The 25,742-nt window shown below is 45.9% G+C and overlaps 1 protein-coding gene across 6 annotated transcripts in view; it reads right to left on the bottom strand.

The window, feature by feature from the left end:
* The window catches only part of VTI1A (vesicle transport through interaction with t-SNAREs 1A), a 361,308-nt gene that overhangs the window by 45,619 nt on the left and 289,947 nt on the right, over nt 1-25,742 (bottom strand). The window lies entirely within an intron of this gene.

Below are 25,742 nucleotides of genomic sequence, written 5' to 3'. Positions count from 1 at the left end.
ATAATTCCAGCTGATGGCAGTGACACCACCTTCTGACGAGAGTCTTGTCGACTGCAAGCTGCTCTTTAGCAGGACGTCACTAATACACTGTGACGGGAAAAATCGGATACAGATGTTTTCACTCAGAAGGTTTTGGAAACGCTAAAGTCCCATCTTCTCCTCAAGGAGAAGGGGCATGCACTTCCACTCAGGAATAAAGCCAAAGGGCCTTAACGCAGGGGCCGGCCTGATCCGGGCCTCAGTACAACATCCTTTTCTAGGGTGCTTTCCAAGTCAGCGCTAGATTTCAGTGCCCCCCCCCCCCCCCCCCGCCCCACTCCGTGAGGTTTGGACAGCCTCAGCCTTCAACTGCCCACAGCTGGTGGAGTGGCCCTGGACACACAGGGTCAAGCAAGCCCCAGAGCAGGGCGATGGGGAGCGATGTAGCTCCAGTGCGGAGCACAAGTCTGTCTACTCCTGCCGGAAAGACAAGCGCCCCAGGTCTAGGGGATGCGGTGATGAGCAAACTTGAACAGGCGCCTGTCCTCATGGAGCTTCCAGACTTTACCAAAGCAGTCACACCCACACAGTATACAGTGTCAAATTGTAAATAGTACAAAACTGCAGTGCTCTGAAAGGAACAGGCCCAAACCTATGAGAGGGTCTAGAGGAGGGGACTGGGGTCGGTTGAGACTTCCAGGAAAGCAGCTGCTGAAATGGGAGGTACGAGCGAAAGAAGTTTATTGAATGGTAACCCCTGTGGAAGATGGGCAGGGGAGGAGGCAAGATGGGGGGAGGGAAAGGCTTCAGACCATCCTGCAGATTTGACACCAACGAAAGCAAAGGAGAGCCTCAGATCACATCACCGATGTGACCGAGTTTCGGCCAACCCAGGGAAGAGCTCTGGGGCAAAGCCGACTCCAATCCATTAGAGGAAGCCCACACTGGGCCGAAACGGCCTGGCCCTGGGACCTCTGCTGTGCTCAGTCAACGGCTGGGGGCTGCCCCGGAAGAGGATGCCTCAGTTCTGATGCTGAGCCGGGTACCTGCATGTGCCAATACCTGGAGCGAGCGCATTCTTGGGAGCTTGCTGGCTGCACCCCCGTGGTGGCCACAAGACTCAACTCATCTCAGGGCCTGGAGAGGGAGTCCTAAAGGCACTGATGAGGAATGAAGGATGCACTGGAAGTAAAGGGGGAGGGTGGGAGCTGGGAAAGAGACTCCAGGCAGGTGCAAAGGTCATTAATCTGGAGTGGCAGGCTGGTGGGCGAAAGAGAAAGCAGTGTGTCCAGAGGGGAGAAGGACGGAAGGAGGGGAGCCGGGGGAGGGGGGAGGCAGACATCAGATCACGCTGGCCGTGTGGATCATCATAAGGATCTGGTTTTCTGTTAGCTATGTGGCTTTGAGTAACTAACTTAACTGACATTTAGTTTCCTAATATTGTTCCCAACGGGAACAATAACATATGCTTTGTAAAGTTAATGTGAGGATTAAGTGAGATTATACATATTGGGCTTTTAATCTAGTACTGGGTACGTGGGCAACACTTGATACATGCTGGGTATTACAGAAAACTTAAGTGGAAAGGGAGAAAAATGGACTTGCTTTTGTATTTTCTTTTCAAAGGTTTTAAAGTTTAATATGCTGGCATTTGAACAAACTGTAAGTGAGATTTCTCAATTTCCTCCCCACCAAAAGCAGGGTACTACCCCAATCCTCAATTAATGGAACTTCAGGCATACAAATAAGTTTAGAACCGAACACTTAACATCAGCAAGTCAGAGCTGAATTCCTAATAGATAGCCTGTAACGGGAAAAAATGTCCAGGAGAAATCTACAGATCACAGGAGCTCTTAGGTAGACTAGCACATTACAAATGAGAATGTGGCCACACAGAGCAGGACAGCTTCTATAGAACAGCAATATTGAAAATACAGATATCTTCTCCAATCTCACCTGTTTATGTGAGTCATCCTTCAGACACCTATTTTCAGATGATTCCAGACAACATCACAACGTGATGAAAAATGAAAGCTGGCTGTAGTTGCTGAAACCAAGCTGACTTGGTTGCTATAGAAAAATTTTTCCTAGATGGTCATTTTCTTTTTTTTTTTTTGAAAAGTAGGTGAGCATGTGCTAACAGACTAAGGAATATTTTCTAAATTCACATCCACATGATCTGAAATGGCTAAAAATAAGCCGAGGCCCTACACGACGGGCCTTGAGTCTGTATGAGTTTGGAATAACGCCCCCCATGGGGCAAGAGGAGGACAGCGTCTTGTAAGGGGATGTATTCACGATGGACTAGCTTCGTGGAGGGGCAGTTAGCAAAAGCACGGGTCACTTCACGACTGTGATGCCCCCACCATGCTTGTCACTGTGTCAAAATCCCGTCTCCCCTTAAAAAGATAAATCCTACGGCTGCTGTGTCATGAACTTACGCACGAGTCCTTTTGACTTTTCGGCATCGAGCAAATACGCAAAGCTATTATTTTCCGCTGTTTATCCCCTGGTATATTCCGTCTGAGATGATTCTGACTGCCTCCGACACTTAGGGGAGTGAATGGAGTGGAAAATATCCGGCCTCCACTCGTGGAAACCTTGAGATGAGATACTGATGATATCACGCAAAGGCACCGCAAATGTGTGCGTTCTCTGGTGTTTTCCCTTTTCGAGCTGTGATCAAGCAAACGTGAGGTTTCTACAGCCACCCAAACAAAAACATCTTTGAGAATTTGAAAGTCTTCCACAAATCAACTTAGATTATCATTCCCACCCCCACCTAAGCTCCTGAACTTCTCTTGCATATTTCTTTCCTGTGCCAAAGCTTATCAACTCTTAGGTCATCTTGATTTGTCAGTAACTGCTTGGATCATAGGGTTGAACCGAAACAGATTGGACAGCAATTTCTTCATTCAGACAAAAAAAAAAAAAAAGTCTGACGAGAAAGTTCCTTGTGTCTCCCAGTGGAATAGAGTGGCCCACCTTTGCTCATACGTTGTATGTTAGTATTGACTAACTTCTCAAAACAAATGTCTTTTTTTTTTTTTTCAGAAGGGTTGCTACCCGATGGAATTGCTCTGTGCTCTGAACCTTTCATTACAGTGAGTCATACGGCAAGTAATTTTTAAAAACCCTCCCAAGTTTTCTGTTTTGCTATAGATTTGCCAAGAATTCTTTCAGTAAAATAGGAGTTAACAGAGAAAAAAAAAAAAAGGTCTCTTAGTTCTGTGCAGAATAATTAAATTTGTTTAAAATATACGGTTCTGTGCAAATGTAAGATTCTGTGAAAGACTTGTACTCAGCGTAGACTGGGTCGCACAAGGGTTCGTGGTTATTGGTGGCTCACTGGTTCACGCAGCCACATGTGGCAAGCTGAGTCTTGGGAGGTCAGGAGGGAGACTGGCTAGTGTTAGCCACATCCGGGAACCCACGCCATGACTTCCCGGTCCTGCACAGAAACAGGTTTCCACCACGGGAATGGCAAGGGCTCTTCCAAAGGCAAAAGAAAGACAGGCACTGATGTGGACTTTGATTTTGCTCTCTGTAATTAAAAACCCAATCATCAGGCATGTGAAAGTCAGAGTTTTGACCTTCTGCCAGGTAGGGAAGGAGGGCTTTGAAAGCCGAAGCCGTGATTGGTTTCTTTCTAAGCAAGCCTTATGAAAACGGTTTTTCAAATCAAGTCAGTGCAATTCAAGATTGGGAAACGCGAAAATCACAACGGTATGACTTCTGCAGACGTTACGGTAGCTCCTGCCAGGGTGGCTAATGTTGAACGTGTTCTGGGAGGCACGAGGCTAGGGACAGCGCCACTGGCTATCACCTCACACGAATGGGCAGCCGGCCGGACGGCCGGACGGATGACAGACAGCAGCGGTGAGAGAATCTCTGTGCTCACAACCATCTTGTTCCCGGGACGCAGTGTGCAACAGACCCTTTCGTGCTAGGCCACGGCCCGCTCCTGCACTCCCTTGCACCGGCCCCAGCTTCTGAGCTCCCCAAGGTCGCAGCAGATGTTAAAAACTAAAGTTGAAACCTTTAAGCTGTAATGAAGGAGTTCACAGGGTTCATAATCCCAGTACCCCACCCTGATTCTCCAGCGATCCCGCTGAAATCTTTCAAACAGTCCTCAGCACTAACACGGTGCAGGCAACGCGTGTTGAACACGCCGATCTGCCCATGATTACCCTCGGCTGCTGTAAAACAATCTCACTCCTCGAGTGAATGCAGGCTGCAGCAACAATGGTGTTATTGACTTGTTGCTCTGGCTCTATTTAGTTATTACCCTCGGGGCCACAATCAATAGACTTTGCACCAAGTCAGCCTAATAAATCCCAGGCTCTCACTGGAGGTTTGCCAGGAACGGCAAGAAAATCTATGGCAGGGAAACTCTTAGAGCGCAAAGAGAGAAAGCTGCACTGACAGCTGTATAAATTAATTAACAAGGAACTGTTTATTCTTCTAAAAGATCGGATCGCACATTTATCATCATTGAAGAATTCACAGATAGACTATCGCAAAATTATCTGGCGATCTAAAACACTCCTGCAAATTTGGATGCGCACACAAAAGAGAGACCCGTGTTCTTCGGCAGCTCGTTTCTGTCTTTATTATATTTTCATTTCCTTGACTTACACATTTGCCTAGTTTGCACTAGTTCTGATCAGCCTACCATTTCCAGCTCACTTGGAGAAATGCAGCCTGTCTTCATAATTCTTTAAGCTTATGGCGGAAACAGTCAACACAATGACAATAAAATGTTGATCATTAACGTTGCTGTGCTTCGGGGTTGGTTGTTGTTTTTTTCACCTGCTGTCGGGAATTTGAATCTTGCTCGTAATGCAACAGTGGAGGGAAAAATGCTTTAGGTGATACAAACACTAAAAGGTCATGGAAGTAAATGCCAGGTTATTTCAGATTGTTGTGAAAGAATTCTAGAGTATTCTAGATACTTAATAAGCAACTGGCGTAAAGATTCCGCGGCAAGGATCCAGGATTCTATTGCTTTAAGACACCTTGCGCTAAGCTTGGGTACGAGACAACCTTCTTCCATAGACTGAAAACGAATGCGCAAGATCGATGCGGCTCTTGGAGCTTATTTGCTACTGCGGTGGTACCTTCTAGAATCCTTACAGAAAACTTTTCTTTTTTCCCAATTCTGTCTACACTACTATAGAACCTGTAGCTTGATGGGGAAAAAAAAAAGTTTTTTTTAAATGGTATGCGATTTCAGTTTTTAAATTCAAGGGTGGGAGTGTTAGAAATGGTCTTTAAACAGAATCACAACATCCAACCTCAAATATCACTCAGCAGATTGGCCAACGCTTGGTGAAAGTCTATTAGCTACAAGGCACTGAAATAGCCATTGACTGGCTGTGACACAGACATCATTGTTCCCAGGCGTGGAAAGCTTATTTCATTGCTTCGGTCTAGCCTGGGATATGTCAGCCCTACTGCATGTTAACACACTCCTGTGAACACAAAAGGGCACAGCAACCCCCTCAAACACGTACCCTTTAACTCCACAGGCCCTCAGGAGGTGGGGCGGGGGAGGGCACCTACATGCGCACACATGAAACCCGTTTTATTGTGGGACTGCTAATTGTGTTGTCCCAATAATTTATTGCCTCTTATAAATGGTTTCCAGGTAATAAGAGTTAATTGACTCAAGAGACTTTCATCCATTGCAATTATCTCCTAATATTGTACATTGGGCTCATGCACCTTCTATTCATCAGGTCAAATGTATCACCTGAATAGATGCATTAAAAAAATGGAACTTGAAGTCATCATCCCAAACTTATTTCTAAATATGCTCACAAAAGGTTGTTCATCCTCTGATGATTTACTACCCTAAGCACAATCTGGCCTTGAGCTTGGAGACTGGTCAGAGCCACCAGAGTTCACCCACTTGACTCCCGTCTCATTTTCTGTGAGAAGACCACGGTTCAGAAGGGTAAGCGGTGGTCCTGGGGAGCCCCTGGACAGTCAGTGGCAGAGGTGGGCCTGGGTCATAGATTCTCGCCATCTTTTTCTTGCATTCTCAAGTTTCAACTGAGACAGAACATAGTTATGAGAAGAACCTTTGACCAAACAGAGATACAGGGGAGCTTTTTCTAGCATTCATGCCTTTGCCTCAGCCCATTTCTGCTTCCCTCTCTCCAGCAAAATAGCTGTGCCCTCATCTCTAGACCTGAACATTCAGCCTCTTTTTGTGACATCTTCTCTAATTTCCAACACATTAAAATGTTTCAGTTCCAGCTTCCATGGCCTTAGAGCCCAATGGCATGTGCATTATGTACCTATATCTGTTGCTACTCATTGCCTTGCCTCAGCCAAGTCACTCATTGTCTCTGAGACTAAGATATCTTCTCTCCCAAATGAGAGAGTTGGAGAGAAGATTTCTAAGATTTCCTATCAGCTCTAAGACCTCGGATTTACGCCAAAGGCCACTCATGGGTTTTCATGCCTCATCATGTTTGCATGGTCCTTCTTACTGCTCCCAGTGTCTTCACGTTCACTAGATCTCTGCTGCCTGCCCCAGGTAAGATGTTCCATCCTGGCAAAGACACTATGCCTTAACCTATGTGCAGAACAGCACTGAAAAGAATTTTGAGCCTGGGGAAAAATCTCAATTCAAGCTCTGAGGATCCCTCTTGGTCCTCTCTTCCAGCATGCAGGCCGTGCTAGATGGGCAGTCATTCACTCTTATGGCTATAGAGTTGTCGTTTTTTTCCCCCAATAACCGTGTCCTGCCAGGCACCAGGGGCACTTCTTGCCACACTGAGATGGGCTGAGGCCTGGGCACCTTCCAAGCATACCCTCAGCCAGGTTGAGGTGTGTCTAAGCATCACTTTTTTAAAATGTTTATTTATTTTGGAAGAGAGAGAGAGAGAGAGGGAGAGGGAGAGGGAGACAGAGAATCCCAAGCAGGCTCCATGCTTGGCACAGAGCCCAATGCAGGGCTCGATCTAACAACCAAGAGATTATGACCTGAGCCGATATCAAGAGTTGGACACTTAACCAACTGGGCTACCCAGGCACCGCAGCATTTTTTCTTCCATTGTTTAATGCTGTGGGTGGAAGGATGGGGCTAGCATAGGATAGTTTGTGGGGTGGGCTTTCGCCTCTGGAATTTGTTACTGTAGGGGACTGTAGGGTTCTGGCCTCTATGATCTGAAGTAGCAGACGCATAGTTCACTTTTAGCTTGATCCATGGTGGAAAAGGGAGAAGAACGTGATGGGAGCAAGCACACATCCTTTGTGTGGCAACTGGATACCAGGTGCCATGGACTTTTCCGTACAGGGGAATGCTTTTCTTTAACGCATTCAGTAACACTGGAAAGTTGGTATCATTATCCCATTTTAGAGATGAGAAAACTAAGGCTTGGAGAGGTTACGTGACTCATCTAAGGTCACATGGGTGGCCAAGGATCAGCTCCTTGTCTTTTGACAGAAAGGTCAGTCCTTTTTCTATTATGCCTTCCTTCTGCCCCAAAGGCCTGGAGATGGCAGGGAGGTAAGCGACAAGTATAAGTTACGGTGATTAAATCACTACCTAATTGGTTATTTTTACATCCAATTAATAGGCTTACTTTATGAGCTACAGAGTTACACTCTATGGCTTGCAGCCTAGAACTTCTGACAGATAAAGTGGCTCTCCTGCTGTGAAAGTTGACTCTGCCCATCCTGCTCTGATTGGTCAAGGGGCTTTCAAGGTGGACTGGGTTGAGGCGTGTCTTAGTGGATGACCACATCATTCCACAGTTCTTCTTCCTTTAAACACAGTTGTATAATTGGATACCCATATGCAAAACAAACAAACAAAAAAGAGAGAACTGGATCCTTATCTCACACCATATATAAACATTAATTCAAAGATGGATCAAAGACCTAGATGCAAGAGCCAAAACCATAAAGCTCTTGGAAGAAAACACAGGGGTAAATCTTTGTGACCTTGGATTTAGCAATAGATTCCTGGATATGATATCAAAAGCAAAAGAAAAAAAAAAGACTATACTGCATCAAAATGAAAAACTTTTGTGCTTCAAAGGACACCATAAAAAGATAACTCGCAGAATGGGAGAGAATATTTGTACATCATATAGCTGGTAAGCAACTTGTATCTAGACCTTACAACTCACCAATAAAAAGACAATTAACACAGCCACAAAATGAGAAAAGGATCTGGGTAGACATTTCTGTACAGAAAATATGCAAATAGCCAATAAGCGCATGAGAAGACCATTAGTCATGAGGGGAATGCAAATCCAAACCACAACGAGGTACTACCTCAGACTCATGAGTACGGCTATAATCGAAAAGATAACACCAAGTATTGGTGAGGATATGGAGAGATCACACCTTCACACACCGTTGTGGGAATACAAAATGGCACAGCTGCTTTGGAAAACAGTTTGGCAGGTCCTCAAAAAGTTAAAACAGGAATTACCCTTTGACTCAGCATTCTGCTGCGAGGTTTATGCCCAAGAGAAATGAAAACATATGTCCACACAAAAACTTGTACATGAATGTTCGCAGCAGCATTAGTCACAACAGCCCAAATGCGGAAAAATCCCGAATGCCTGTCGACTGATGACCCAAATGCTATCAAGGATAAACAGAATGTGACATGTGATGCGGCCATAAAACAGAATGACATACTGACACCCGGTACAGCATGGGTGAACCTGGAAAACACACCGAATGAACGAAGCCAGTCACAAAATATCATATGTTATATGACTCCATTTCTATGAAATGTCCAGAATGGTCCATAGAGAAAGTAGATTAGTGGTTGCTTCGGGCTGGGGAATGGTGAGATTAGGGAGTGATGGCTAAAAGTTACGGGGCTTCTTTACGAGGTGATAAAATTGTGGGGATGGTTACACATACCTGTAATGCACAAAAAAACCATTGAATTATGCACTTTACATGGGCGAATGGTAGCATATGCGAATCATAGCTGAAAAAAAAAAAAACAACCCTTGAAACAAACCAAAACATGACTGTGCCTTAAGTACTGCAATCGGGGGGCAGCTCCTTTGCCGTGTAGCAGCCAAATCCTACCCTCCATCCCTTTCCCTGCTCCAAGGGCCTGCCCCAATGGGGTAGGTATGCCACTCATTTCAGGGGTGTCTTCTCCATGTATCCTTTGAGGATGGAGACAAGAGGCTACATGCTACTTGTTCGGCCGTATGCTAAGTGCTGTGCAGAGATGACCTCATTTAAATCTTACAACTGCTCTCCAAATACGTATAGTTCCCATCTCCATTTAGACATGGGGAAATCGAAGGAGTTTAGGTAACCTGTTCAAGGTCACATAGCTAGGAAGTGGCAGCTCCTGGGTTTGAACCTGAGTGCGTGTGACTTCAGAATTGGGCACATGGGGGCCTTGGTTACCTATGCAAATGTGACATCGCCTGGCAAGCAGGCAGCGTGCGTTCACGGAAGCCTCCCCTTCCCTTTGGGGCTTGGGGAACCCCGAGGACCTCTCCATTCTAACCGACCCAAAGTGGTCCCTGGCAGAGCCAGAAACTTCTTTTTTTTTTTTTTTTTTTTTTAACGTCCATTCATTTTTGAGACGGAGAGAGACACAGCATGAACGGGGGAGGGGCAGAGTGAGAGGGAGACACAGAATTGGAAGCAAGCTCTAGGCTCTGAGCCATCAGCCCAGAGCCCGACGCGGGGCTCGAACTCGCAGACCTGCAAGATCGTGACCTGAGCCAAAGTCGGACGCTCAACCGACTGAGCCACCCAGGCGCCCCAGAAACTTCTTTAGAGAGAAGCTAGAAACGTCTTTAGAGAGAAGCCCCATCCATCCCGTTTATTGCTAAAACAAGTTATTTAAAAATGGAGGGGGGTTCGCTTTCCCCAGCTGTTGCAGCTGACAGTTTGAACCCATCTTTACACGTATTTGTTTCTGAAAACCAGTTTGTTTGTGGTTAGGAAAAACATACTCATTGAATTTTAAGGAGTTATTTCTCTAAACATGTGGCAGAAGTAGGATGTTACGAGATTTCACGATGGAATTAATTTTCGTTTCCAGAAACATTTGGAGTTAATTACTCCTGTTCACGAGGCCGCGTCTTTTAGCCAAATTTTTGTTTTCGTGTCAAACCAGAAGACTCGTTATACAATATACAAGTTAACACTTGGATGCAGGGTGCCCATCTCTCGCAGTGTGATCGTAGGCCAGTCACTTGCCTCTCCGGGCACCAGCGTGCTGCCGGAGTCCAGTAACTGTGGAATATACTCGTCAACCACGTAATATGAGTGGTTTGGATCAGATCAGAGGTTGCCAACTGGCAGCCCGTGGCCAGATCCCACCTGCCAGATGTGCTGGTTTGGCCGGCTCAGTTTTTAATTATAAAAAAAAAAAGCGGGTTTTTTTTTTTTTTTTCTTGCCAACATTTACAAACGGGGAGGTTTGTAATCTAAAATTCAGGCATTCTGGAAAACCCAGAAGGTCTGGCCTCAGTAGGCCCACATCACATTTCCCCCCTCCGGCAGTGGAATGGATTCGAAGGCGAAGGTGGATTCGAAGGTGCCATTTCAGCGAGGCACCTACTCTCCCGTTTTCCTCCTCACCTCTGTCCCATCTGTGCTACCTGCCTGGTTCCTAGGGGCATCTGGGTATGCCCCTCTCTGAACTGAATCTTTTCTCAGGTTCCTGCCTGCTTTTCCAGGCTATGCTCTACGCTCTGTGGTGTTCCAACAGGAAGGTAGAAAGGAGATGAGACACCAGGACCTTGCTATCTACTTCTCCAAATACTACGCAGAACAATGGGATGCACGGATGGGCACCCATGGCACAAGGCAAGAAAAGCCCCAGTGAGCACCACTTTGGGCCTCACCTTGACACCACACCTACAGCAGAACCTTCGGAGACACCTGGAGGCCTTTAGCTCTGACCACAGCTCTACCTTGCCCAGGACCTCCAGCTCATGGATGGGTGTGCCTCCAGGTGTAAACGAGGAGGCTGCTGTTGGCTTCTCGTTAATGACGGGAAGACAGGGAAATTCCATGGTTTCAGCTCACGTTCCAAATGGACTTGGATTGCAAGTCAACTCATTTCCTTCCCTAGAGAACTGAAGACAGATCCTGCGAGCGAAACGACAAACCCTCGCCCGACACCATCAGAAGAAGCACACGTCTTTCCATGCACACGAAGTCTTTGCTTCTTCGTTGCGGTGACTTCATAATGAGGCCCCTGAGATGGTCGCACCCTGCACGGGGCACAGGCAAGGCCCTGTGTTCTGTATTCTAAAGTCAGCAGGGCTGCGGGGGTGATCTGGGTTTTCATCTGGCTTGTGGATATAATTAATTGCCAGTTTCAGCTCTCCCGACTTCACACAGAAATTATTTGGAGTGTGCATGTTACTTCTTTTTTCTAGCCCTCCCAGCTTTTCTTCTAAGAAATGAGTAATTGTCAGTCCTACAAGGCCAGAATTACTTCCTAATGTGATTTTTTAAAACTTCTTATTTTGAAATAATTCCAAACTTAACAGGAAAGTTGCAAGAAGAATCAAATGAGCTCCTATACGCTTCACTGAGATTTCCTGATTGTTATTATGTGGCCCCATAAGCTTTACCATTTTCTCTCTCTCTGCACATATGCATATTTCATTGGGGACCACTGGGGAGTCAGCTGCGGACGTCATGCCCCTTTACATTAGCAGAACACATTTACCAAAATCAGGAAATTTAACAGTGATATGATGCTAACATCGAATCGACAGCCTGCATTCTAATTCTGTCACCTGTCCCAATAATGTCCTTTATGGCTCCCCTGCCACCCTTGTCCCTGCACCAGGACTCAGTCTAGGGTGGTGCACTGCATTTAGATGTCTAGTTTTCACGTCCCTTTGATCTCCTTGAATCTGAAATCCTAAATGTGGTTTTAAAGATGTTTTCTCTATGGCACCAGAGAATCAGCACACACAGAGGTGGGCGGTGGAAACATGCAAGAAAAGAAGAACAACTCCCCAAATGTAACGGCAAACCGGTCAGTGGGGGAAGACCGAACGCTCTCTTAGGCTTTAGCAGTTGCCCAGGAATTGTGTTACATGCTTAAAGTCGACAGGGCACTTGCCAAGTTAAGAGTCTTCCATTTTGGTCGTATGCTTTCTTCCAGAGACAACTGCCACGTCCCGCACTAATCGCCCTGAAGTCTCTCCCGATAAAGCACTCTGTGGAGCCTAATTACATTTCCAGGGTGACGGAGCAGCTACCCCCCCAGCCCTGTGTCTCACAAAGCATCTAAATCGTGCCATTATACCACAACAATGGATTCTCACACTCGTCATGCAATTTGTTTTAATTATGTAAATCACTTCATCCTCTTTTCAAATATCTGCGGGGAGCTGTAAGCCACCGCAGGTCAAAATAGGATGTGGAACATGAGAGCTAGGGACAGAGAGAAGCCGAGGGACTCCTGGCATGGTCCTGGTGGTCACCCATCATACGATGCTGGGGCACCGAAATCCCAGAAAAGGTATCGAGATGTGAGGGGGAAGCGATGCGGAGTCCCCCTTCGGGGACAACGGGACCTCGCAGCACGTGGTGATGCATTTTATCTGCGATCTGGGGGACAGCAGGACCCCAACAGATGCCATGTCTTCATTCCACCACACATTCTGCAGCTGCCCCATCCACTGCTGCTGAGCCCGATCCAGTGACAAGAGAACCGGGCGTCACCCAAACGCTGGAAAAGTCACCCTCTCCAAGGTGCCTAGTGATAAGACTGGTCCCTGGGTGCCCAGGACATCCTGGGTTTTACACCATCTAACCATGTCGTGTCTGGACGTAGTGTTTAAAATAAGTAGGTTAAACGTCCCCCTGATTTTCAAACAATTTTTTAAATTCCTATGTTTTCATTGTAACTAAGAAAAGCGGGAGAATACGGAGCAACAGGAAGAGAGGAAGGAAGGGAGGGAGGAAGGCAGGCAGGCAGGCAGGCAGCCTGGCTCCCTCAGTTGAATACCTTGAAACAAACGCATTTAACCTTAAACGGTGTTTGCTCCCATTGTTCCAGCACATTCTACGCTGTTGTTATTAGTTTATGCCTCCTTGCTCTCAGGACTAGGACAAGTATATCTTGTGTAACACACTAGCAGGTTTCTCCACTGTGCTTTGAATCTGACAGCTTGCACTGCACATTCAGCACTGAATAGGCACTTGCTTCCTTTTAGGCACTGAGTCTGCAGGTAGGGTTTGTTGTCCCCACATAAAGGCAGGATAGCCAAATGGCTAAGAGTATGGGTTCTGTGGTCAGACCACCCGGATTCAGATCCCCAAATACCCTCTTACTAGTTGTATGACTTTGGGCCTTGGGTTTACCATCTGTAACAGGACAGGAGTACTTACCCCGAAGGTTGTGAGAATTAAAATAACACATATAAAAAAGTTGAGCACAGTACCTGGCAGATTGTAACATTCAGTGAATACTACGATTATTATGACAACATGGTTTGAAAAGTCAGTTTTGAGCCACAGATTAAGAAGCTGATAGATTTCCCTTTTAAAGGATAAAACTTCAAAAAACAAAATAAATAAAGGATAAAACTTCATACTGGAAAACAGTAGTTTTCAAGCTCTGTTTTGAAGGCTATGTAATACATATGGAGCAAGATTTAAAGAACTAATAACACCTAAATGCGATATTGTTATTTCTTTCTCACTAAACCACAAGTGGTGGGAATCTTGTCCCGTTTCCTTTTTCTCTTCATGGCTTCAAGAAAAGAAAATCCTTGGTTCCATCTCGTTTAATTTAACTGCCACTAATCCAATCTCACGGCATCTTTTTTTTTTTTTAATGTTTATTTATATTTGAGGGAGACAGAGACAGAGTGCAAGTGGGGGAGGGGCAGAGGGACAGAGAAACGCAGACTCGGAAGCAGGCTCCAGGCTCTGAGCTGTCAGCACAGAACCCGACGTGGGGCTTGAACTCAGGAACCTTGGGATCGTGACCTGAGCCGGAGTCGGATGCTTAACCGACTGAGCCACCCAGGTGCCCCCCAGTCTCACAGCATCTTAAAACACTTACACCTACTTAGAATATCTATGTTATCTTAAGTTTCTTTTTCCCAAAGGAAAAAGTTAATGAAGAGGCATACAGGACATATTTTCCAGGACCCTTTATTGAAAGCCATCACTCTCCTTCCTTGTTAGAACAGGGATCAAGTGAGAGGTTTGAGCACTTTTTGCTAATCTGAAGTTGGCATTTTTCTCCCCTCTTTGAAGGACGCCAACACTTTCTTCTTTCCAAAGGGAATCTGGGTGCTGGTTTTCCTGCTGCTATTATTTGAATGCAACGGTTTCCTCTCTGGGTAAGGCTGCCTGGAACAACCAGCAGGTAAGAATCAGATACCAATCGCTTACAGAGACAGCCTCTTTCTAACCACCAGGTCTAAACGTGTATTTGAACCTAAGTTTATAAACCAGCTTTTACTGGAATTTAGTGAGGTTGATAAACAGAGATGTCAAGTAATTCTGTAATAATAAAGTTTATCTTCGAGAGCACTAGTTTTTCATTATTTATGTAGAGTGCACACGCTTGATGCATGGCCTACAGTCATTTGTTAACTTCAATTTTTGTTGCTTTCTACAAAACAACTTTATCGCCCAAGGTTTCCTTTCATGCTTAACCTGCGCGGTCGTGTGCCAGCTTTCTGTAACGTGTTCTACGACATCTGTGTGGTCTGACCCTGGCTCCCAGTTCTGCCCGCACACCTCCTACTCGCTTCCTTCTCTTGCCTCTCCAGACACACTGGCCTAATGCTCCTCGATCTCTGCATACCACCTCCCACCACAGGGCTCTTGCATAAGCTGTTTTGTATGACAGGAGCATCTAGGTTAACGCCTTTACATCTCAGCTCAAGCACTGCTTCCTCAGGAAACCTGCCGGGGACGCCCTGTTCAGGTGAAGTCTCTAGAAGAGAGGTTCTCCAGATGTGGTCTTGTCAGACATGCAAATTCTCGAGGCACCTGGTGGGGGGGCGGGGCTCAGTCCGTTAAGTGCTGGTTTTGGCTCAGGTTATTACCTTGTGGTTCGTGAGCTCGAGCCCCATATTGGGCTCTGTGCTGGCGGTGTGGAGCCTGCTAGGGATCCGCTCTCCGCCCCTCCCGCTCGCTCTCTGCCTCTGTCTCTATCTCTCTCGAAAACAAACATGACAAAAAAAAGGCACATTCTCAGGCTCACCTCAGACCTACTGAATCAGAAACTCTGGGGTTATGGAGCCACACAGCCATCTGTGTTTTACAAGTCCTTCAGGCGATACTGCGTGGGAGCCATGGCAAATCCATTCTCACACGCGTGTGATTATTCGGTTAACGTCTGTTCCCCCACCGCGCAGAGGGCACGGACTGTGTCTTTTTTGCTCCCCACTGTTTCCCCAGCACCAGGCTGTGCTCTGTGCATAGCAGGTGCTCAGTAAGTATTTTTCTACCAAGAAAGCATAAGCAGATGTAACCGCTGAAAGGACAAATATTGTAGTGGGCGATACGTGTTGAAGACATACACAGGTGTTTTTAAAAAGAAGAAACAGGGGCGCCTGGGTGGCTCAGTCGGTTGAGCGTCCGACTTCGGCTCAGGTCACGATCTCGCGGTCCGTGAGTTCGAGCCCCGCATCGGGCCCCTGTGCTGACAGCTCAGAGCCCGGAGCCTGTTTCGGATTCTGTGTCTCCCTCTCTCTGACCCTCCCCCATTCATGCTCTGTCTCTCTCTGTCTCAAAAATAAATAAACGTTAAAAAAAAAAAAAGAAGAAGAAGAAGAAACAGAAGGGGCAAGTATTTTCACATGTTCAGTGTCATCCAGGAAGCAAAGAGACTGGTCAAACAATGTGATGCCGTTTCCCCCACCCCCGCCTACCAAGTTAGGGAAGGTGAAAGGGCGTTAGAATACCAGCCAGGACATGGGAATAAGTGTTGTGGCACGAATGTACATCTATGCAGCTTTTCTGGACTGCAGTTTGGCATCATTCTGAAAGTTGAAAATGGCCCAGCAACACTTGGTCAATAACTCTATGGAAGCAGAACCTAGGTACACAGGTATACGGATGGATGAGAGTATACACTGTAACACTGTCAGGATAATTTTGGAATAATGCAAATGTTCCTCAAGTAGGCATTTGTATATGCAAACTGTGGCACATTCAAAACTCCAAATGCTATGCAACTGATACAAATGATGATGTTGAGGGGCGCCCGGGTGGTTCAGTCAGTTAAGCATCTGACTTCGGCTCAGGTCATGATCTCACGGTTTGTGAGTTCGAGCCCCGCGTCGGGCTCTGTGCTGACGGCTCGGAGCCTGGAGCCTGCTTTGGATTCTGTGTCTCCCTCTCTCTCTGCCCCACCCCTGCATGTACTCTGTCTCTCTCTGTCTCTCAAAAATGAATAAACGTTAAAAAATATTGGGGCGCCTGGGTGGCGCAGTCGGTTAAGCGTCCGACTTCAGCCAGGTCACGATCTCGCGGTCCGTGAGTTCGAGCCCCGCGTCGGGCTCTGGGCTGATGGCTCGGAGCCTGGAGCCTGTTTCCGATTCTGTGTCTCCCTCTCTCTCTGCCGCTCCCCCGTTCATGCTCTGTCTCTCTCTGTCCCAAAAATAAATAAAAAACGTTGAAAAAAAAAAAAATTAAAAAAAAATAAAAAATAAAAAATAAAAAAAAAATATTAAAAAAAAAACGATGATGTCAAGATGAACTAATTGATGTGGGGCAATGATGACCACGATATTTAGTAAAAAGGAAAAAGCTCATTTAATTAAAAATGTGTATCTATGTAAGTATCCTGAGGAAAATGTCTAGGCATACATCTAGCAGAAAGTTTTTAATAGTGTGATTATAAGTGATCTTTATTTTCTTCACAGTGTCCTATAGTTTTCAAATTTTTAAATACATTACTGTATATAACAAAAACACTTAAAAGAGAACATTTTATTTTATTTTTTAAATTGTTTTAATACTTAATTTAATTTATTTTTTTGTTTTATGATGATGATTATTTTTCAGAGAGCATGAGCGGTAGAGGGAGAGAGAATCTTTAAAAAAATTTTTTTTAAACGTTTTTATTTATTTTTGAGACAGAGACAGAGTGTGAGCAGGGGAGGGGCAGAGAGAGAGGGAGACACAGAATCCAAAGCAGGCTCCAGGCTCTGAGCCATCAGCCCAGAGCCCGATGCGGGGCTCAAACTCACGGACCGCGAGATGGTGACCTGAGCTGAAGTCGGAAGCTTAACCGACTGAGCCACCCAGGCGCCCCGAGGGAGAGAGAGTCTTAAGCAGGCTCCACGCCCAGCACAGAGCCTGACGTGGGGCTCGATCTCAACACCCTGAGATCGTGACCGGAGCTGAAATCAAGAGCCTGACGCTTCACTGATTGAACCACCGAGGTGCCCCAAAATAGAACAGAATAAACACCGACTTCAGTGTAAGCAAGATAGAACCAGGAAGGAAAAGCAAGATAGAACTAGGTTGTTTTTTTTAAAACAACCAGCTAAAGGTAATTCTCAAACTATGACTCTTCTGCCTCATTCACTGTTCTGGATTAACCACGCCACAAGACCTCTCCGTTCCTACAGACAATCACGAGTTGCCTACAGCTGGCTACAACGATGGACACATCAAATACTAGACGCACTGATTGGGAATAAATAGCTGGTGACCAACAAGCACACATGCACGCTGAGTCCAAGAATTTCTGGCACGGAAGAGGAACAATCCCTAACCTTAACTAAGAATTCTGGAGGGTGCCGTATCCACGAGGGGGTGAGCACTGGTCCCTCGCGCCGCACGTTGGCATCAGCCTGCGGGGAATGTCTGAATGTCCAGCAGTGGTGGAGACAATGTTATTGTTGCCTTTTGTGACCCTTCCTTCCGTCTTTCCCTTTTTCTCTCCCAAGAGAACTTGATACAATGCTCCAAAGTCCCACAATCAGTGAAGCAGTGAGACTGATGGCAGTGGGACTAACTGCCATCCAGAACATTAAATTCACTCCTCCAAAGCTACACGGACAAGCTTGCAGGAAAAGTGGCAAGAACTCAAGAAAACCCATCACCTCACTGCAGGTGGAGCGTGTAAAATTGCGCTTGGACATGAGACTTGTAGCAAAGGCCACTGGTACCAAGTCAACCAGGAGGCCACCTGCTCAGCCATTCATTCTCTACTAACCAAAGTGGCACCGCTAATGGGTTTCTGAGCCCTGTCCCTATGCCAAGTGGCAGGCAGTGTCTGGGTACAGAGTTTTCAGTGCCCGAGGGCAGGGGCGTTGGCTAATGAAAAACATCCTCTGGATGTGGCTCTCAATTCTTTTTTTTAAAACTAGCCTTCCCCTGGATCTTTTGGTTGTGATGAGCTGGACCAGTGATATTTAAATGTCTTGATCCATTACCTGTGTGTGAGGAGTGGTCCTGAAATTTCAAGGACACTGCTGTCCAGGCCTGGCATTTCCATCAATTCTGGGGGCGGCCGGCAGTGAAAAGAAGCCCTGTTTTCAACTACGAACGTTCATTTTCAGCCAGTGGTGGCCTCATACTCATCAACTCTTTTCCAAGTAGATATTAATGAGAAATTCGTATACTGAGAGCTAATGATTGCATATCCTTTGCATAATTACAATGACCTGAAGCGCTTTCAAAATGCCAAATTAGCTGACTACAATCAGTCCTGTTCAAGTTATAAATCCTAATTCAAATCTCCTGCCCCAATACACTTGCAAAACCTAACTATATTTAAAGATGGATTTAGAGAGCTCAAAAAGCACTCAGTGCCTAATACAGGGCCAAAGTCACTTCGAATTCACTTTTAGAAGCCTTCACTATGGCTCCCATTCCAATTTATAGGAACCTCTCTTTGTTTGTCTTCCTGTTTCTGGATTGTTACCTCCTTTCCATTTCAGAAAATTAAAAAAAAGAAAAGCTCTCCGTCTAGTTTTGTCTAACTTCACCCCTGATTTCACTTTCTTGTTCTTTTTTTTTTTTTTCTCCACTTTCTTATTCTTTTTTTTTTTGCCTGTACCATTTATACCTTGCAGCCATGGAGGTGCGTGGAGAACAATGGCTGCAGCATGACCGGCTCTAGCATGCCGTGTGAGCGAAGCCACAGACATTGTACCTGCAACCCTTAAACAGACGAATGACACCTACGGCATCCATCACACCCATGGCTGGCCACCACCTAGCTAAAATCACATAGCCACCCGACACCAAAACTTTCTGATCCGTGTTATTTACCAGAAACTTTAGATAACATCTAGCAAGTTAAACTATAATGTACCTAGTGCAACAACCATCAAAGAAGAGCCATTTAACTTTTGTGGGGAGGACAACAGGAGAAAACCTAATACTGTATAGGGCCACAGTAAATCAATACATTATAAAAAAATTCTTTATTGAGATCACAGAGTAGATACCCAGAAAATGAAGTAAGATAGTTTTTTATTGCACGAATGAAATTGTTACATGTATACAGATACACACATATAAAGAGATATATACATATATCCATCTAACAGATTTAATTCATATAAATGGAGAGAGAGAGAGAGAGAGAAGGAGGGGGGGGAGGGAGTGGGGGAAGGCACGGAGAGGCCATCAATGGTAATAAATACAGCAACAGAATCAACAATTTCAAGACTCAATTGTGTAGGATCGAACTTATTTTTCTAGCTTATAGGATTAAAACTGGATTTCAACCTAGAGGTAACACATTGCATTGACATTAAGAATAATGTCAGGCTGTGTAAATATTTTTTTAAAAGAATACGTGGCATTATTAGCTAGAGTAAGACATAACTGTTATGTTTAAGGAAAGAAAGCCTTTATTTGTTCCCTATACAATCATAACTCAATCAACCAAACAAGGCTTCCCCCGTCCCCCCCAACCTCAAGTCTCCATTATAATGGCAGTTTTGTGTAAGCTCCTTGTTTGTACAAAAGCCTGACGATATAGTCTTGAGGGGTAATCCTAAAGCTGTTAGACCGAAATTAAAACAAATCTTACCGGTAGATCTGGGTTTTAAAGACAGCTCTGTTTAAGAGGGCCATGCTGATTATAGCAGAAGATAAGCCCCACACAATCTAAGAGTGATCACTTGAGCAAACACGGGCATGGTATTGTGATTTTCTAGTTTTTCGCCCTGCAGAAGAGCAAAGATCTCACAAGTACTTTCTCTAAAAAAAAAAAAAAAAAAAAAGCAGATTCCTCAAGACTTGCAGTCATGGCATGCATTAGCCTGAGTAAGTTGACTTTATCTTTTTCTTTGACTTAAAAAAAAAAAATACAAATTAATGCTCACGTGTACAATTGGGCCATGTATCACTAAAATAGAGCCGGGCTGACAAGGAAGGGCATTCTCTATGTCTGCATTCTTAAATCAAATGGGAACTTCATCACTGTTATGGATCAGCAAACCTCTGGATCGTTTCCAACTTTTTAGTTTTTCTTAAAATAAAATCTCCTAACTGTCCCCGCTCCAACTCGCACATACCAGTAATCAACACACCATTGATACCCTGCATTGTGATGGTCTTACCACCACCTGTTGAAATTTTAGAGGGAACTCTTTAAAAACTGTAAAGCATCTATTTCTACCTCCCTAGGTTCTAGTTCTTCACACAGCCTTCTGCGTAATTTTCCTTGTTGGTCTCTTCACAATCCCTCTTCTTTATTCCTGCCTCTTTTCAACCCAGCCTTAGAAGGCTCCTGTATTCCCCGTGCTACTTTTCACACGCCATCTCTCGGAAGAACATTTTTGTTTGTTTTGCGTGAGCACAGCATCCACGTTCCATTGCCAAGCACTTCGAGAGTATCGGGGGTAGGGCAGACCCTGGAGATGCACCCCGAGCCTTCTGACCTGGGCGGCCCTGGTGTTGGGACAGTGAGGACACATGGGGCCATTAGTGGCGATCGGAGTGCGGGGGTGGGGGTGGACGGGGACAGGTGGGGGCTTCCGTGGGAGTAGAGCAGCGGGCAGTTCCTTTGAATCTGCTTCTTGGACCAATAAAACAAAATTCCTTCATACTTTGTGTAGGTGTTATGGTTGACTGGGAGGATTCCCTGAATTCAAATGGCTCTTTGCAAGCTTGAGCCTGGAGAAAAGAAGCCTTTTTGAGAAGTGTTTTGCAGTTGAACTGGGCCCGTTGTCTGTTTCCGACAGAAATACTTTCTAACCCAGCGTCACTAAATGTTGGTTCAGCAGGGCATGTGAACGAACTTAATACACTAGGGAAAATAAGAAATGGATTTTATTAAGTTTATTAGCAGCTAAAAACACGATACTTCAACAGTGGGAGGAAAGCGATCCACCCACACAATTTGAGAGGAATGAACATTTGGCTTTAACTACAGCTAATATGTGAAACCTAAAACCTAGTTTTCCGTCTAAAGACCTTTGGGGTCCATTTTTACACTACCTTGATCAAACCAGGAATTAAAGTTCAAGCTAGCTCCTCCAGTCCTGGAGGGTACTGGTGTTTCTCCAGTCACACCTCTTCACGTCAGCGTTTCCTCAGGCTTATCTTTCCCTCCACCTTAGCTTAGCTTGGCTCCCAACCAAGGATGCATTTCTACCAATCAGATGCCATGGCTCCCCTCTTGTGCCAGAAGGCCGAGGGAAGCAGAGCAGGCCCCGGCGGAAGGCATGGCCGCAGTCACCGCGGGAGGCTTGCGGGGTCGCTGGTCTCGGAGGCCACTTGGCAAAACAGAGTCTCGGCCGAAACAAAAAGCTAAGGAAGGAGGCCTACGCGCCGCTCACGTTTTAAAGAAGAATGACACGCGTGGAGAGTGATAACAGCTACCAAAAACATTCCTGGGAGACTGGTCTTGGGTTGGGCTCAGCACCTCCGTCTTCCGTCTCCACTTCATCCTCACGACCCCTCTCGGAAGGATGTCCCATGACCACCCTTCTTTCACAGGCGAGGAAACAGCCTCAGTGAGCGAAGTGACCTGCCCAAGGCCAGACGGTGGTGAACGGTGTGGCCACGGTGTGCCCCGAGCCCTTGCTCTTGCCACTGTGCGCCCAGCATCATGACGGCAGCCTGCACCTGCTCTTGTGTCTTTGGCTCTTGGACCCCCTGCACTGGAATCATCTAGATGCCTGTTTCCAAAATTCAGATTCCTGGACATTGCCCCACAGGTTTTGATTTAGCGGGTCTGGAAGGGGGTCCAGGAATCGGGTCTTTTAAACGTGCACCCCAGGTGATTCTGAAGTAGAGAAATGTTTGCGGATTACTGAGCTGGAGATATAATGTAGATGTGGGTGACGGAGGAGGCCGCCAGCTGATGGAAAACAGGGGCATCCTTACGGATGCCCGGAAGAAAATGCAAGCTGGGGTTTCGAGACAGTCCACAGTAATACAAGACTCTGAAACACTGGACCACCCTACCTTCTCCACGAGTCTTCCTGTTGTGCTGAGCCCCTGGGAGCTCCTTGTTCTCCAGATTTATTCAGCACCACCGTGCGGGTCCCCTACTTTGTATTGTGTAGCTTTCCTTTATTTTATAGGTGGTTGTTGCATAAATGCTATTTGCACCTAACTGTGGGCATAGGAAATGTGACATTTCTTAACATACAAAGATGCTCAGGGCAATATTACTTATAATGGTGAAAAACTAAACAAACAAAATGTCCAGCAAGAGAAGATTAAACTGTGCAGACATTTTAAGCAATGGTTTGAAGCATATTCAATGGTATGGAAAATATTCAAGTGGAAAAAGCAAAAAATAATCCTATTTATATAATTTTGCAAAAGCCCAAAATAAAAGCAAAATATTGGAGGAAAATATATCTAAATATCAGAGTGGGTATCTTTCAGTGGTCAGACTACAGCTGATTTTAATTTTCTTTTTATATTATTCTGTATGTGACTCACTTTCATCAAGAAACATTATTTTCATATTGAAAATGCCGCTAAAAAATAACAGCAGCAAAGAAAGAGAGAAAGTGAAAGCAAAAGAGACACTGCTTTTCCTGAAGGAACTTAAAATGTATTGCGGGAAAGGAGCAAGTCATGTATGGAGTAGTGACCCCTACCCCGTGCCCCCACCGGACCTTGATCTTCCCCTGCCAGCATCGGTCGTGTAATGATTCTGCCTTATGGAAGTTGTGCCTGCTTGACGGCCCCTCTGTGAGATGGTGAGGGCGGCGGCCGTGTCCTCCTCGGTCACTCCTGTACCCACAGTTCCGGCAGAGCCCCCCCCCCCCAGATGGCTGCCTCCCCATACATATTTCTTTTTGCGTAACGAATGGATGACTGCGTCTCACCTCCCCAGTTAGGCTAACGGTGCCTGGAGGGCAGGGCTCACGTCATATATACTATTTCTGAATTCGCCCCAAACACCAGTGTTGGGCATATAGTAGGTGCTTAATAAAGACTTGTTTGTCTGATGGGGACTGCACCGAAAGGAAGCATGCCCGCTGAGAGGAGCCAGCCTCCTGAATGCCTCTCCCAGAGTTCAGGCGCCACTCCAGGGTGAGTGGAAGCCAGCCTGCCTAACTAAGTGCTGCGTGGAACTGAATAGCAGATTTTGTTTGCTGGGAGAAGCCCAGCGAACGAGGGCGCCCCGGATCTTTATCTGCAAAAGCAGTCATGCCTTAACACACTGCTCCACCCTACCCCTTTTGGAAAAAGATTGATAAGCATAATGATGATGTTTTAATGAGCTTAATTGCACATTCCTTATGTTCTTGCAGAATTGCCAACCAGCTACTTCAACATCCAGCAGTTTACTTGTAATAACTTTCCCCCTTTCTCTATGCCAGGGAGCATAATTATTCCTGTGGTAATCCTGTAGTTCGGCTCGCTCGCTCTCGATCTCTCTCTCTGCCCGCCCCCACCCCCCCCCCCCCGTCCCCTCCCCTCCCTCTCACTTTTTCTTGCTGCTTTTTCCCTTTCTGGGAATTACTCTAAATGGGTATCTTTGAAAGGAGGGTGGCAGGCTGCTTTTGGTACAGTACTTACCAAGAACCCTTTCATCAAAGAGGCCCTTGTGAGCATGCTCTGGACGCGAGCCAATCAGATCATCTCCCTGTCTGTTTCTGCAGCCGACCTGACCCTGGTATGCAAGTCAAGCCCGGTCTGCAGACAGGCTGACTGCAATCCTAGGCCAACCTGTCTTAGCTGACTGCAAAAATGCTGAAGGGAAAATTACCTGTTTGGCTCCAGACGGAATTAACATTTTTTTAATATATACACACAAGGATGTTTATTATTTTTTGTTTAAAAGCGTTTGCCTATCTAATATATTCATTAATGTTATCTGGTCAGTACTTGAAACATTTTGAAATATGTGCAAATGCAATAAGGCTACAAGGCCTGGAGGCAAAATAAGATGAATTTTCCAATTAAATGACAGAAAAACTGTTTGGGGATTAACGGATGGCAGTTCCGTAATCTGTTTATGGGCGCTGCTCTGTGCAGGGACACTCCGTCCACCTGCAGACCCCGGTGGGCTACAAGGGCCTGGATGCCAGGCCCTCCGACCCCCGCGCTCTCCTTCACACCGCAGTCTGCCGCGAACCAAGTACGGAAGGCAGCCAGCGCGGCCCCAGCCTTGGCAGACGCTGGCCCCTTCCCGAGCAGCGTGGGGGTCCGCTCACCTGCCCGGAGTCCCTTTCCCAAACAGACACCTTCCTGTCATGGTTGCTAACGATACGGTGCAGAATTTGAAGCAAACGTATCTTCTGTGCAAAGTCCCAGAAACCCTGGCCTCCCAGATCATCTTACTAACACATTTTGACATTTCTAGACAATTCCAGAAAAAAGGTCACAACTGAGAACTATATTTTATAGTTCAGGAAAAAAGTACTAACACATTTCTTCCTTCCTGGACTCATTCTAGAGTGCTGGCTTCTTCTTCTACTGAGAACCCAGGTTTGTAGGGGACACACCTGCACCCTGAGCACTGGCCCAGCGGCCAACGCTCGGAGATAGATAAGGGAGAACTTTTGCCCTCAAGGAGAGGGGCTGGCCATCTCTCCCCCTGGTATCTGCGGGGTTAGTTTGGATGCTTAAGGAATAATTACAATTTTATGGCACTAACGTGATACCAGCAGCACGATATACAGGTGACAGAACTATTGTGCCACGTGATTTTTCTTTGTGTTTTTCAGAACTTTCCAAAATTTCAACAGCGAACTTTTACTTTTGTAGAGACTTCTTGGGAGCACTGAACAGGCACATTCCTGAATTACATGGAGTCGACTCAGGGACAATAGGCCAGGCAACATCCAGTAGTGGTAGAAGGGGGTCTGAATCAGAAGGGGGGAATTTTAATGAGCAGGGCAGCTTGAGAGTCACAGCTGGCTGGGCTAAGTTCCTGGAGTGTTAAATCAAGTAATAACAAAAATATGACTGTGTTTTACATATGAGATTTCATAACTTCCTGAGAAGTAAACAGTCCCTTCCCCCTTGGTTGTTCCCTCCTAAGGAATGTCTACGTTCTTGCCTTTGGCTCAAATTTTCCCAAAGTTTTCTTTGTCTACACAGAAGTGCAATGCCCCAAACAGAATGCCGGCCCTATTTTCTCTGTTGGTCCAGCTTGCACATTCATATAATAACAGGGCTTCATCAAGTGGCAGGAAGATGTTTGTGTGCTCCATCGTTCCCTGGCTCCTAGATTCCCACCTGTGCTATGGACAGAATTCTTGTTACGGCTTCAGTCCTGGGAAGGACGCATGGAAATTCTCTGATGGTTTGATTCATTCTGACCTAAGGGGTTTCTTCCTGGAAGGGCTTTCTCCCTCTTTTACAATCCCCAGGAA

The sequence above is a fragment of the Neofelis nebulosa genome, chromosome 13 (assembly GCF_028018385.1).
Source record: "Neofelis nebulosa isolate mNeoNeb1 chromosome 13, mNeoNeb1.pri, whole genome shotgun sequence".
Lineage (NCBI taxonomy): Eukaryota > Metazoa > Chordata > Mammalia > Carnivora > Felidae > Neofelis > Neofelis nebulosa.
The sequence above is the reverse complement of the archived record's forward strand: the minus strand, read 5'-3'. Positions and strand labels throughout refer to the sequence as shown.